This window comes from Triticum aestivum, chromosome 4A (genome assembly GCF_018294505.1).
Source record: "Triticum aestivum cultivar Chinese Spring chromosome 4A, IWGSC CS RefSeq v2.1, whole genome shotgun sequence".
Classification (NCBI taxonomy): domain Eukaryota; kingdom Viridiplantae; phylum Streptophyta; class Magnoliopsida; order Poales; family Poaceae; genus Triticum; species Triticum aestivum.
This window is the reverse complement of record NC_057803.1, coordinates 537,410,396-537,421,248: the sequence shown is the minus strand read 5'-3', so window position 1 is coordinate 537,421,248 and position 10,853 is coordinate 537,410,396.

Below are 10,853 nucleotides of genomic sequence, written 5' to 3'. Positions count from 1 at the left end.
CACCGGATCCTCCCGTGCCAACAACGGGCTTTCAGCTTGTGGGAGTTCAATCCGGCCCAGCACCGAACTCTGAGCAGGCTCTTCGACACAATGTATGAAGATGCCTGGAAGGTGCTATTCAAGGGCGCCGAGGCTCCCGCATCCGCCACCGAAGATTGCGGATTCAGCGCGCAGCGTCAAGCCAGTGCGGTAAGCTGTTTTTACCTCTTACATGATATTTGTCTTTCATAGTTTGACTCTATGCGGGATCTAAGCCCCCATGCCTTTGACAGGACTGGCAGAGGACGGCCGAACAGGTCAACTGTCCGGCTCCTTTGCCTAAAGATCCAGCAGACGCCCGCTTGGCAGAGCTGCTGGTTCCGACACCTTACGTGGTGCCGGAGAAGAAGGCCAAGAAGAAGGCCACGGGAACCCGGAAGAGTTCCCAGCGCCCGGTGGAGTCGGACTCATCGTCCGATGACTCCGAGGCGGACTCCTCCCATGAAGACGAGGAGGAGGAAAGAGAGGTTTCTTCCCCAGCAGGGGGAGAGAAGAAAAGGAAGGCCGCCGCAACTAGGGAGGCCGGAGGGTCCAAGAAAGGGAGGACCCTTCCTACGAACTACTCCACCAACGCCGACGATGGCGAAGAGGAGTGGCCGCTCAGGGCCAAGCCCCTGGCAAAATCGTAAGTATCCGGATACCAGAATGACTCATGGCGTTCCTTTATTGCACAGTATCTTCTAACGCCGAATATAATTATGCAGTCCACCCAAGGCCCGGCTCGACGTGTCGTCGAGCGCCTCCCTGGATTCGCCGGACGTGAATAGTTTTTCACTTCCGATCGCTACCTCCCCTCGCCCTACGGACAACGCCGAGGTGCTATCCCAAAAGGTTCCAAGCCAGGAGGAGGTGGTCCTGGAGGCGCCGCAAGGCGACCTCCCGGACTCCAGGCGCGAAGGGGACAAAACCCCCAAGGGCTCCAAGTCCGGCCCCGGGCCGGACACCGCACCGGAACCTTCAATGGTTCCGGAGTTTGGCAGGCGGCCCCTTAGTAAGAAAGGCAAGCCTACGACACCGGTGACCTCCGTCCAACCGGAGGCACCAGACAATTTGCTGGAGGTGCTTAACGGCGCCTCCATCGACGAGGAGCACCGCACTATTATGAGTGCGGTGATCCAGAAGGTTCAGTCCGCCAAGAGCGGGCTGACTGAAGCCTGTGCCAACCTGCTAACAGGCTTTGAGGTATGTAAAAAATATGTGAAAATATTACCGCATAGACAGTAGCCCCTGATGCTCTGTTTGGCTTTCAGAAAGAAAAGCCAAATAGAGGATCTAATAACATTCGCAGGAGTCTAACAGAGTTAGGTCAATATGCGTATGCAGGCTTCGCTGCTAGCCTCTGCCGTACTGACTGCGGAGGTGGATGCACTGAAGCAGAGCCTCAAGCGGTCTGAGCAAGAGCTCGGCCTTGCCAAGAAGGAGCTCGAGGAAAAAGAAGGTAAGTAATACCTTGTGGAGTATATTTAAAAAGATGCAGTTGCAAAAAATGACAGGATCGCTATTGGTGTTCTAGGGGCCACGACTGAGGTGGCAACCCTTAAGCAAGCGCTGTCCGAGGCCGAAAAGAGGGCGGCCACGAAGCGCACCGAGCGGGAGAAGCATGAGGCACGGGTTGGCGAGGTGCAGCAAGAGCTCCAGGCTCTCGTGAAAAAACACGAGAGTTTGGATCTTGACTCAAAGACGCGAGAGTCCGAGCTCGCGACGGCCCTTGGAAGCGCCAAATCTGCCAAGGCCGAAGCCCAGAAAGCCCTCTAGGAAGTTGAGGCGATGAAGAAGATAGCGGCAGGTAAGGCATTCTTTATGCAAAGCAAGCACGTGAAAGTGAATTACTTGTTACTTACCCGAGTCCGGAGCTCTCCAGGAGCATTCGCAGATTTGCCCCGTAGCGTGTCAGATGCCGCCGCTTTCTACCGGGCCGAGGAGGGCAGCTCGACGGAGAAGGTGTTCTGGTCTCAGTATGCTGAGGCCGGACACCTGGTGCCTTTGAGCGACCAGCTAAAGCAACTGGTCGAGCTCCACAAGGTGGTCGAACAGGCCATGAAGGGCCTTATAGTTCGGCTGTGGCCTGGAGAGGCCCTGCCTGGGAGCTACTTCGGGCTGGTGAGGCGGCTGGTGGACGCCTGTCCGTGGCTTGAAGTCGTCAAGCGCTCCGTCTGCATCGAAGGTGCCCGTAGGGCGCTTTCCCGCGCTAAGGTGCACTGGGGCAAGATGGATGCGGAGAAGCTTGTGAAGGACGGGCCACCGTAGGGCAAGGAGCATCGCCACCCTGAGATGTATTATGAGGGCGTCCTGAAGGGCGCCCGCCTTGTGGCGGACGAATGTTCTAAAGATGTAATATTTGAGTGAAACTTGTTTGTTTTATCCTGTGCGCTGAAAACTCGTTCATATGCACTATGCAACGCTTGTTTTAATTTAAAATATTACCTTCTATGCGGCCGTTTATTAAGTCTGAGAGATGGCGAGTCGTCAGCTTCAGCCCCCATGCCACGAGTGCTGGGGTGTTCGGGATAAACCTGAGCACTCCTTTTCCCATTCTTGGGTCCTTCGAGGGAGGTGCTCAGCACAATGAACAAGGCAATCAGACTATAATGCGTTATCACTCTCACTTGGCCAGAGAATTCTATAATTTTAAATTTCGGCGAAGCCCCTAGTGTTCGGAAGACCGAGTTCGGGGCGCTATACACGCCTAGGCCGGACAAAGCCGACTCCTCACTCTAAGCGGCATAAGTCTTTAGGGACTCGAAACCTCACGAATAGCGAACAGCTCTCGCCCTATCATGACAGTCAGTTTTAGCTTTCTCTACTGAGGTGCTTAGCCCAGCTCAACTGGGGCACAATCGCAGTACTTCTCCCAGCGCTACCTTAGCCGATATAGCGGAACGTAAGGTACCAAAACATGGGAGCCGGGCAAACCCAACTATTGACCAAAGACATGATTCGGAGCTGATGCATATAATGCTATAAGTTTGGAGGGCCGCACTTGTGAAAGTGTTCAGACTTCTCACGCCATATTATGGAGTGCTTTGAGCCCCTGGTGTATTGACCGTACCAAAGTGTACGGGTGCTAAATGTCATGACTGAACATATATATTGAAAAAGGAATGAATAGAGAATGCAATAATAAGCTGAAGCTAAGCATTGTTTATTTTAAACGGCTGCTGCAAAAGCAGAACGATACAAATAGTGCGGTAAGCATGAGATGGGACTATTTAACATGTCCCCTCCAGGGGCAGGCTGCGGAATGGTATGTGAAACAGGTATACTGCTCGTTATAGAAACCACCTGAGAGTTCCATAGTGCGGCGTAGCTTTCTGCTTCCCTGGTTGTTGTATCGTTTGTGCGGCAATTTCACTGCCGACACGGTCCTCCAGAGAGTGGAGTCCTGAAAGTAAGAAAAAATGACAAAAATCGGCAGCCCCAAGTGCGGTTAAGCCGCGTTTCGGGCGTGCCATGATGGTGCCCCTCCCCCTGTGCCCATGGTATTTTCAGAGTGTAATTATGTACGCGTAGCACTGATTTCACCGTTTTACGAGGGCTGGGGTTGGGGCCGCATTGCTATGCTTGCTCGAAACGTGCCAGGCGGTCTTGTTGTAGGTTACTCCGGGCGCGCTTGACGGTGTCCGGACGTTTAATAGCCAGACTGGAGAATTGCCTTGAGAGGCTGCTTTGTACTTCCGCTGCGAGGGCCGCCGTATGCTCCTCTGTTTGGAGAGAGCGTTCGGTGTTTCCATTGACCATAATGACTCCTCGAGGGCCTGGCATCTTGAGCTTGAGGTATGCGTAGTGCGGCACCACATTGAACTTTGCCAATGCGGTTCGTCCGAGCAGTGCGTGATAGCCACTGCAGAACGGGACTATGTTGAAGATTAACTCCTCGCTTCGGAAATTATCCGGGGATCCGAAGACCACCTCAAGTGTAACTGAACCTGTACAGTTGGCCTTTACACCTAGTATGACGCCTTTAAAGATCATTTTTGTGGGTTTAATCCTTGAGGGATGTATGCCCATTTTCCGCACTATATCCTGATAAAGCAGGTTCAGGCTGCTGCCGCCGTCCATAAGGACTCTAGTGAGGTGAAATCCATCAATGATTGGGTCTAGAACCAATGCGGCGAATCCGCCATGGCGGATGCTAGTGGGGTGGTCCCTTCGATCGAAAGTGATCGGGCAGGAGGACCATGGGTTGAACTTTGGGGCGACTGGCTCCAACGCATATACGTCCCTGAGTATGCGCTTTCGCTCCCTTTTGGGGATGTGGGTTGCGTATATCATGTTCACCGTTCGCACTTGTGGGGGGAAGCCCTTCTGTCCACTATTGTTCGGCGGCCGGGGCTCCTCCTCATCGTCGCTATGCAGCCCCTTGTCTCTGTTTTCGGCGTTTAGCTTGCCGGCCTGCTTGAACACCCAACAATCCTTGTTGGTGTGATTGGCTGGTTTTTCAGGGGTGCCATGTATCTGGCACGAGCGATCGAGTATTCGGTCCAAACTGGACGGGCCCGGAGTATTTCTTTTGAATGGCTTTTTCCGCTGACTGGGTTTAGAGCCTCTGAATCCGGCATTAACTGTCGTATCCTCAGCATTGTCGCTGTTAATGTGGCGCTTGTGCTTGTTGCGACGCGACCTGCCATTGCTGTCCTTGGTATCCGAATTACCAGGGCTCTTGGTCATGTTATTGCTACGAGCCAGCCAGCTGTCTTCTCCCGCGCAAAAGCGGGTCATGAGTGTCGTGAGGGCTGCCATAGATTTCGGCTTTTCCTGTCCTAGGTGCCGGGCAAGCCACTCGTCACGGATGTTAAGCTTGAAGGCTGCTAGGGCCTCTGTGTCCGGACAATCGATGATTTGATTTTTCTTGGTTAGGAACCGTGTCCAGAATTGTCTGGAAGATTCTTCTGGCTGCTGAATTATGTGGCTCAGGTCATCGGCGTCTGGTGGTCACACATAGGTGCCCTGGAAATTGTCGAGGAATGCGGCTTCCAGGTCCTCCCAACAACCAATTGATTCTGCTGGTAAGCTGTTAAGCCAATGCCGAGCTAGTCCTTTAAGCTTGAGTGGGAGGTATTTGATGGCGTGTAGATCATCGCCATGGGCCATGTGGATATGAAGGAGATAATCCTCAGTCCATACTGCAGGATCTGTTGTGCCATCGTATGATTCAATGTTTATGGGTTTGAAACCCTCTGGGATTTGATGATCCATTACTTCATCTGTGAAGCATAGTGGGTGTGCGGCACCTCTGTACTGGGCTATATCACGACGTAGCTCAAATGAGCTTTGTCTGCTGTGTTCGGACCGGCCGGATTTACTGTATCCGGCGTGACGGTTATCGTCTCGTGTCGTGGGGCGCCCGCACGATCCGTAGATCGATCTTGTTTGCCTTTCCTTGCCCTCCAACATATCTCGCAGGTCTAGCGCGTTTCCCCATGCCTTGGTATTTTTTGAGCGACGTCGGGGTGCGGCTTGAGTGGAGGGCCGAGGGGCCTCTCTGTCGCGGCCGCGAGGTGGCCGGTCAGCCGCATCATGCGCTGGTGATGTAGGTTTAGGTGCTTCCTCCTCTAATCGGGGTAGCAGCCTGCGCTTTGGGTAGCTCTTGGAGGGGATTCGAGTTCGTACTCCTCGGCCGCAAGGACTTCAGTCCATCTGCGGCTAGCAAGTCTTGATCAGCTCTAAGTTGTTGCTGTTTTTTTCTTAAGGCTACTCGCCGTGGCCATAAGCCTGCGCTTAAAGCGTTCTTGTTCGACGGGATCCTCAGGCATGACAAATTAGTCGTCGCCGAGGCTTGCCTCGTCTTTGGAGGGAGGCATGTAATTATCATCCTCTTCCTCCTTGTTTGACGCCCTCTCAGGGGGCTGGCTTCTCCATCGTCCTGCGCTGAATCTTGCTGGGGGGAGTTGTCTTCGGCACTGTCCGGGGTGTTATTATCTCCCGTGCCGGTATCACCGCTTTTGCTTTGGCGGGACTTAGAGTGGCGCCGCTAACGCTGGCGCTTAGGTTGCTTCTTTGAAGGGTCATCCCCCGCTGTTCCATCACCATTGCCTTCTTTGGGTGTATCCACCATGTATATGTCATATGATGAGGTGGCTTTCTAGTGCCCTATAGGCGCTGGTTCTTGTTCGTCTCCTACACCGTCGTCCATACCGTCGATGTCTTTGGAGTCGAAGTCTAGCATGTCGGTTAAATCATCGACAGTGGCTACGAAGTGGGCGGTGGGTGGGCGTCGAATTTCTTCGTCGTCCGCATCCCAATCCTGTCGGTCATAATCTGTCCAGGACTCTCTTGAGAAAGAGAGAGATCTTAGTGAATTCAGAATGTCACCGAAGGGCGAGTGCTGAAAGATATCCGCGACGGTGAATTCCATGATCGGCGCCCAATCGGATTCGACGGGCAAGGGCATGGAGGGCTCGGAGTCCGGAGAAGAGTCCGGCACCTTGGAGTCACGGGCTTCGCAGAGGATAAGGCTGGTGTTCGGCTCGATCGCCGTAGAGATTGCGGCCCCTGAGGCGGGGTCTAGCCACCCGTCCTCGATCGGCGCGGTTGGCTCCGAGCTAAGGGTCGGTGCAGATACAGGTGCGGCCTCCAGGGCACTATTCGGTAGCAGAGCTAAATCATGCCCATCGTGACAGTGCGGCGCGCTCGGCTGTGGCTCGAATCCGTCGAAGATCAAGTCTCCGCGGATGTCCACCGTGTAGTTCAAACTTCCAAATCTGATCTGATGGCCATGGGCGTAGCTTTCAATCTGCTCCAGATGGCCAAGCGAATTGGCCCGCAGTGCAAAGACGCCGAATACGAAGATTTGTCCGGGGAGAAAAGTCTCACCCTGGACCGCATCGCTGTTGATGATCGGAGGAGCCATCGGGCCCAAAGATGACGACACAGAGGAACTCTCAATGAAAGCACCAATGTCGGTGTCAAAACCGGCGGATCTCGGGTAGGGGGTCCCGAACTGTGCGTCTAGGCAGATGGCAACAGGAGACAAGGGACACGATGTTTTTACCCAGGTTCGGGCCCTCTCGATGGAGGTAAAACCCCACTCCTGCTTGATTAATATTGATGATATGGGTAGTACAAGAGTGGATCTACCACGAGATCAGAGAGGCTAAACCCTAGAAGCTAGCCTATGGTATGATTGTTGTTCGTCCTACGGACTAAAACCCTCCGATTTATATAGACACCGGAGAGGGCTAGGGTTACACAGAGTCGGTTACAATCGGAGGAGATCTACATATCCGTATTGCCAAGCTTGCCTTCCGCGCCAAGGAAAGTCCCATCCGGACACGGGACGAAGTCTTCAATCTTGTATCTTCATAGTCCAAGAGTCCGGCCAAAGGTTATAGTCCGGCTATCCAGACACCCCCTAATCCAGGACCCCCTCAGGTTATGTTTCGTTATATCTGAGATAAAGTATATTGTCATCGATCGTCCAACATGTTGAGCTTGCCTTTCCCCCTCATGCTAGCCAATTCCTTGCACTAAGTAGAGATACTACTTGTGCTTCCAAATATCCTTAAACCCAGTTTTGCCATGAAAGTCCACCATATCTACTTATGGATTGAGTAAGATCCTTCAAGTAAGTTGTCATCGGTGCAAGCAATAAAAATTTCTCTCTAAATATGTTTGACTTATTAGTGTGGGAGAAAATAAGCTTTATATGATCTTGTGATGTGGAATAAATAAAAGCGACGAACTGCATAATAAAGGTCCATATCACAAGTGGCAATATAAAGTGACGTTCTTTCGCATTAAGATTTTGTGCATCCAACCCTGAAAGCGCATGACAACCTCTGCTTCCCTCTATGAAGGGTTTATCTTTTACTATTTTCTTCTACTTTATGCAAGATTCATGGTGATCTTCACCTTTCCTTTTTACATTTTATCCTTTGGTAAGCATAGTGTGTTGCAAAGATCCTGATATATATATATCCAATTGGATGTAAGTTAGCATGGGCTATTATTGTTCACATTACCCTTGAGGTAAAAGGTTGGGAGGCGAAACTATAAGCCCCTATCTTTCTCTGTGACGATTAAAACTTCGTAACCACAAGTATTGCGTGAGTGTTAGCAATTGTGAAAGACTAAATGATAGTTGAGTATGTCGACTTGCTGAAAAGCTCTTGTATTGACTCTTTCTGATGTTATGATAAATTGCAATTGCCTCAATGACTGAGATTATAGTTTGTTAGTTCTCAATGAAGTTTCTGATTCATACTTGATATTGAGAATAGATTGTTACTTTGGCATAAGAAATAATATGACAAAATCCATATATGTTGTTGTTATAAGAATGATCATGATGCCCTCATGTCCGTATTTTATTTTATCGACACCTCTGTCGGTGTAAAAACCGGCGGATCTCGGGTAGGGGGTCCCGAACTGTGCGTCTAAGGCGGATGGTAACAGGAGGCGGGGGACACAATGTTTACCCAGGTTCGGGCCCTCTCGATGGAGGTAATACCCTACTTCCTGCTTGATTGATCTTGATGATATGAGTATTACAAGAGTTGATCTACCACGAGATCGTAGAGGCTAAACCCTAGAAGCTAGCCTATGATTGTGATTGTTCTTCTACGGACTAAACCCTCCGGTTTATATAGACACCGGAGGGGGCTAGGGTTACACAGAGTCGGTTACAAGGGAGGAGATCTACATATCCGAACTGCCAAGCTTGCCTTCCACGCAAAGGAGAGTCCCATCCGGACACGGGACGAAGTCTTCAATCTTGTATCTTCATAGTCCAATAGTTCGACCAAAGTATATAGTCTGGCAGTCCGAGGACCCCCTAATCTAGGACTCCCTTAGTAGCCCCTGAACCAAGCTTCAATGATGATGAGTCCGGCGCGCAGATTGTCTTCGGCATTGCAAGGCGGGTTCCTCCTCCGAATACTCCATAGAAGATTTTGAACACAAGGATCGTGTCCGGCTCTCCAAAACAAATTCCGGATATCACCGTAGAGAGTATAATATCCCACAAATCTAATCTGCCGACAAATTTCTTAGCGTGACATCACGCCATGGCCCGGTCATTATTCGAACCGTTTTTCTCAACTAGCTATTGCACATATTGCGAGGCGGTTTTCTTGGCATGTCTTGTCGAAGCATAGATCATGTCCCCTTATCACGGGATTCTCATCAATACGGGTGTGGGTAACCCAACCGCGCCATCAATCACGGCGCTTGGGGAATAAGCGAGTTTACCAGGCAAGTGGGGAGGCGCAGAATCCCTGATGCCCTTATAAGGGAATAAGGACTCCCTTTCGCACCCACGCTTTCCTCTTCGTGATCCATTCCCCTTCGCTCGAGCTCCAGCGCCTGAGCGTTCATCTTTTCCACCCATAGGGGTCTTCCAAAAATGTCCAGAACCGGAGCAGGAGGCAAGTGGATGACCTCTACCGTCCAGGAGAAGGATATAAAAAAGCTTCGGGAGGTTGGGTATCTGGCCAAGAAAATCGGCCATCGTCTCCCGACGGCGGGACATATCGTCCCTACTCCGGAACCCCACGAGAGGGTTGTATTCCTCCCTCACTTTGTCCGCGGGCTAGGGTTTCCCCTCCACCCATTCATTCGCGGCATCATGTATTATTACAGGATCGATTTTCACGATCTATCCCCCAATTCCTTCCTCAACATCTCGACATTCATCGTCGTGTGCGAGGCCTTTCTCCGCATCTCACCACACTTCGGCTTATGGCTGAAGATCTTTAATGTGAAGTCCAAGGTAGTGAGCAGCAAGCATGCCGAGTGCGGGGGTGCTATGGTGAGCAAGATGCCCAACGTCACATGGCCAACAGGTACCTTTAATGATTCCGTCAAGGAGTGGCAGCAACAATGGTTTTATATCACTGAGCCACGCGGCACGAAATGGGTTGCTGCTCCCGAGTTTCGATCCGGAGCCCCTCTGCGGCTTACGTCCCCGGTCAAGAAGGGCCTGAACTGGTCTTCGTCCGACGAACTATCGGTGCTCCAGACGCACGTTAAAGATATGGAGGACAAGAACATCGAACTTGTCAATGTAGTCCAGGTGATGTTAGTTCACCAGATCCTGCCTTGTCAACACCGGACTTGCAATCTATGGGAATTCGATCCGGCTAAGCACCAGAGCCTGCGAGAGCTCTTTGGCTCTTCGTACAAAGATATTTGGAAGGTGCTTTTCAAGTCCTGCAAATCATGGCCGTACTCAGCCGGGGACTGCGGGTATCAACTGTCCCGCCCTGCAAGCTCGGTAAGTCATCATATGTTTTATCCGCATAACCTAAGGGAAATGCTTGATGTGTTTTCCACAACTCTCCTAGGGATGGACAAAGAAGGCGGAGCGGATCCACTGTCCGACCCTGCTGCCTGAAGAACTGGCCGACTCACTTCTAACGAAGATGCTGGTCCTGGCGCCTTACAAGGTTCCGAAGAAGAAGGCCAAGAAGGAGGCCAAAAAGACCCGGGGTGGCCCTCGTCGCCGCGACACTTCGGACACAATATCCGAAGGCTTCAATGCTCGTTCTGCCTCCGAAGAGGACGAGGAGGAAGATGAATCCCTAGCGGGGGGAAGAAAGAAAAGGACGGCCTCCATACACTTGGAGGCCGAGTCGCCTAAAAGGGAAAAAACTCCTTTTCTGGAAGAGTCCATTGCTGCCGCCGACAGCAGCCCGGCATGGGATCCCAGGGCCTAGCCCCTGGTGAACTTGTGAGTATATAAAATCCGAACACGTTTATGCATCGAGACTCATCATGGCATAATATTTTAACCTGAGCCATATTTTTTGTAGTCCGGCGAGGTCCCGCACCGAACAATTCTCATCAGAGGATTTTCTGAGCTCGGATGCTATGGA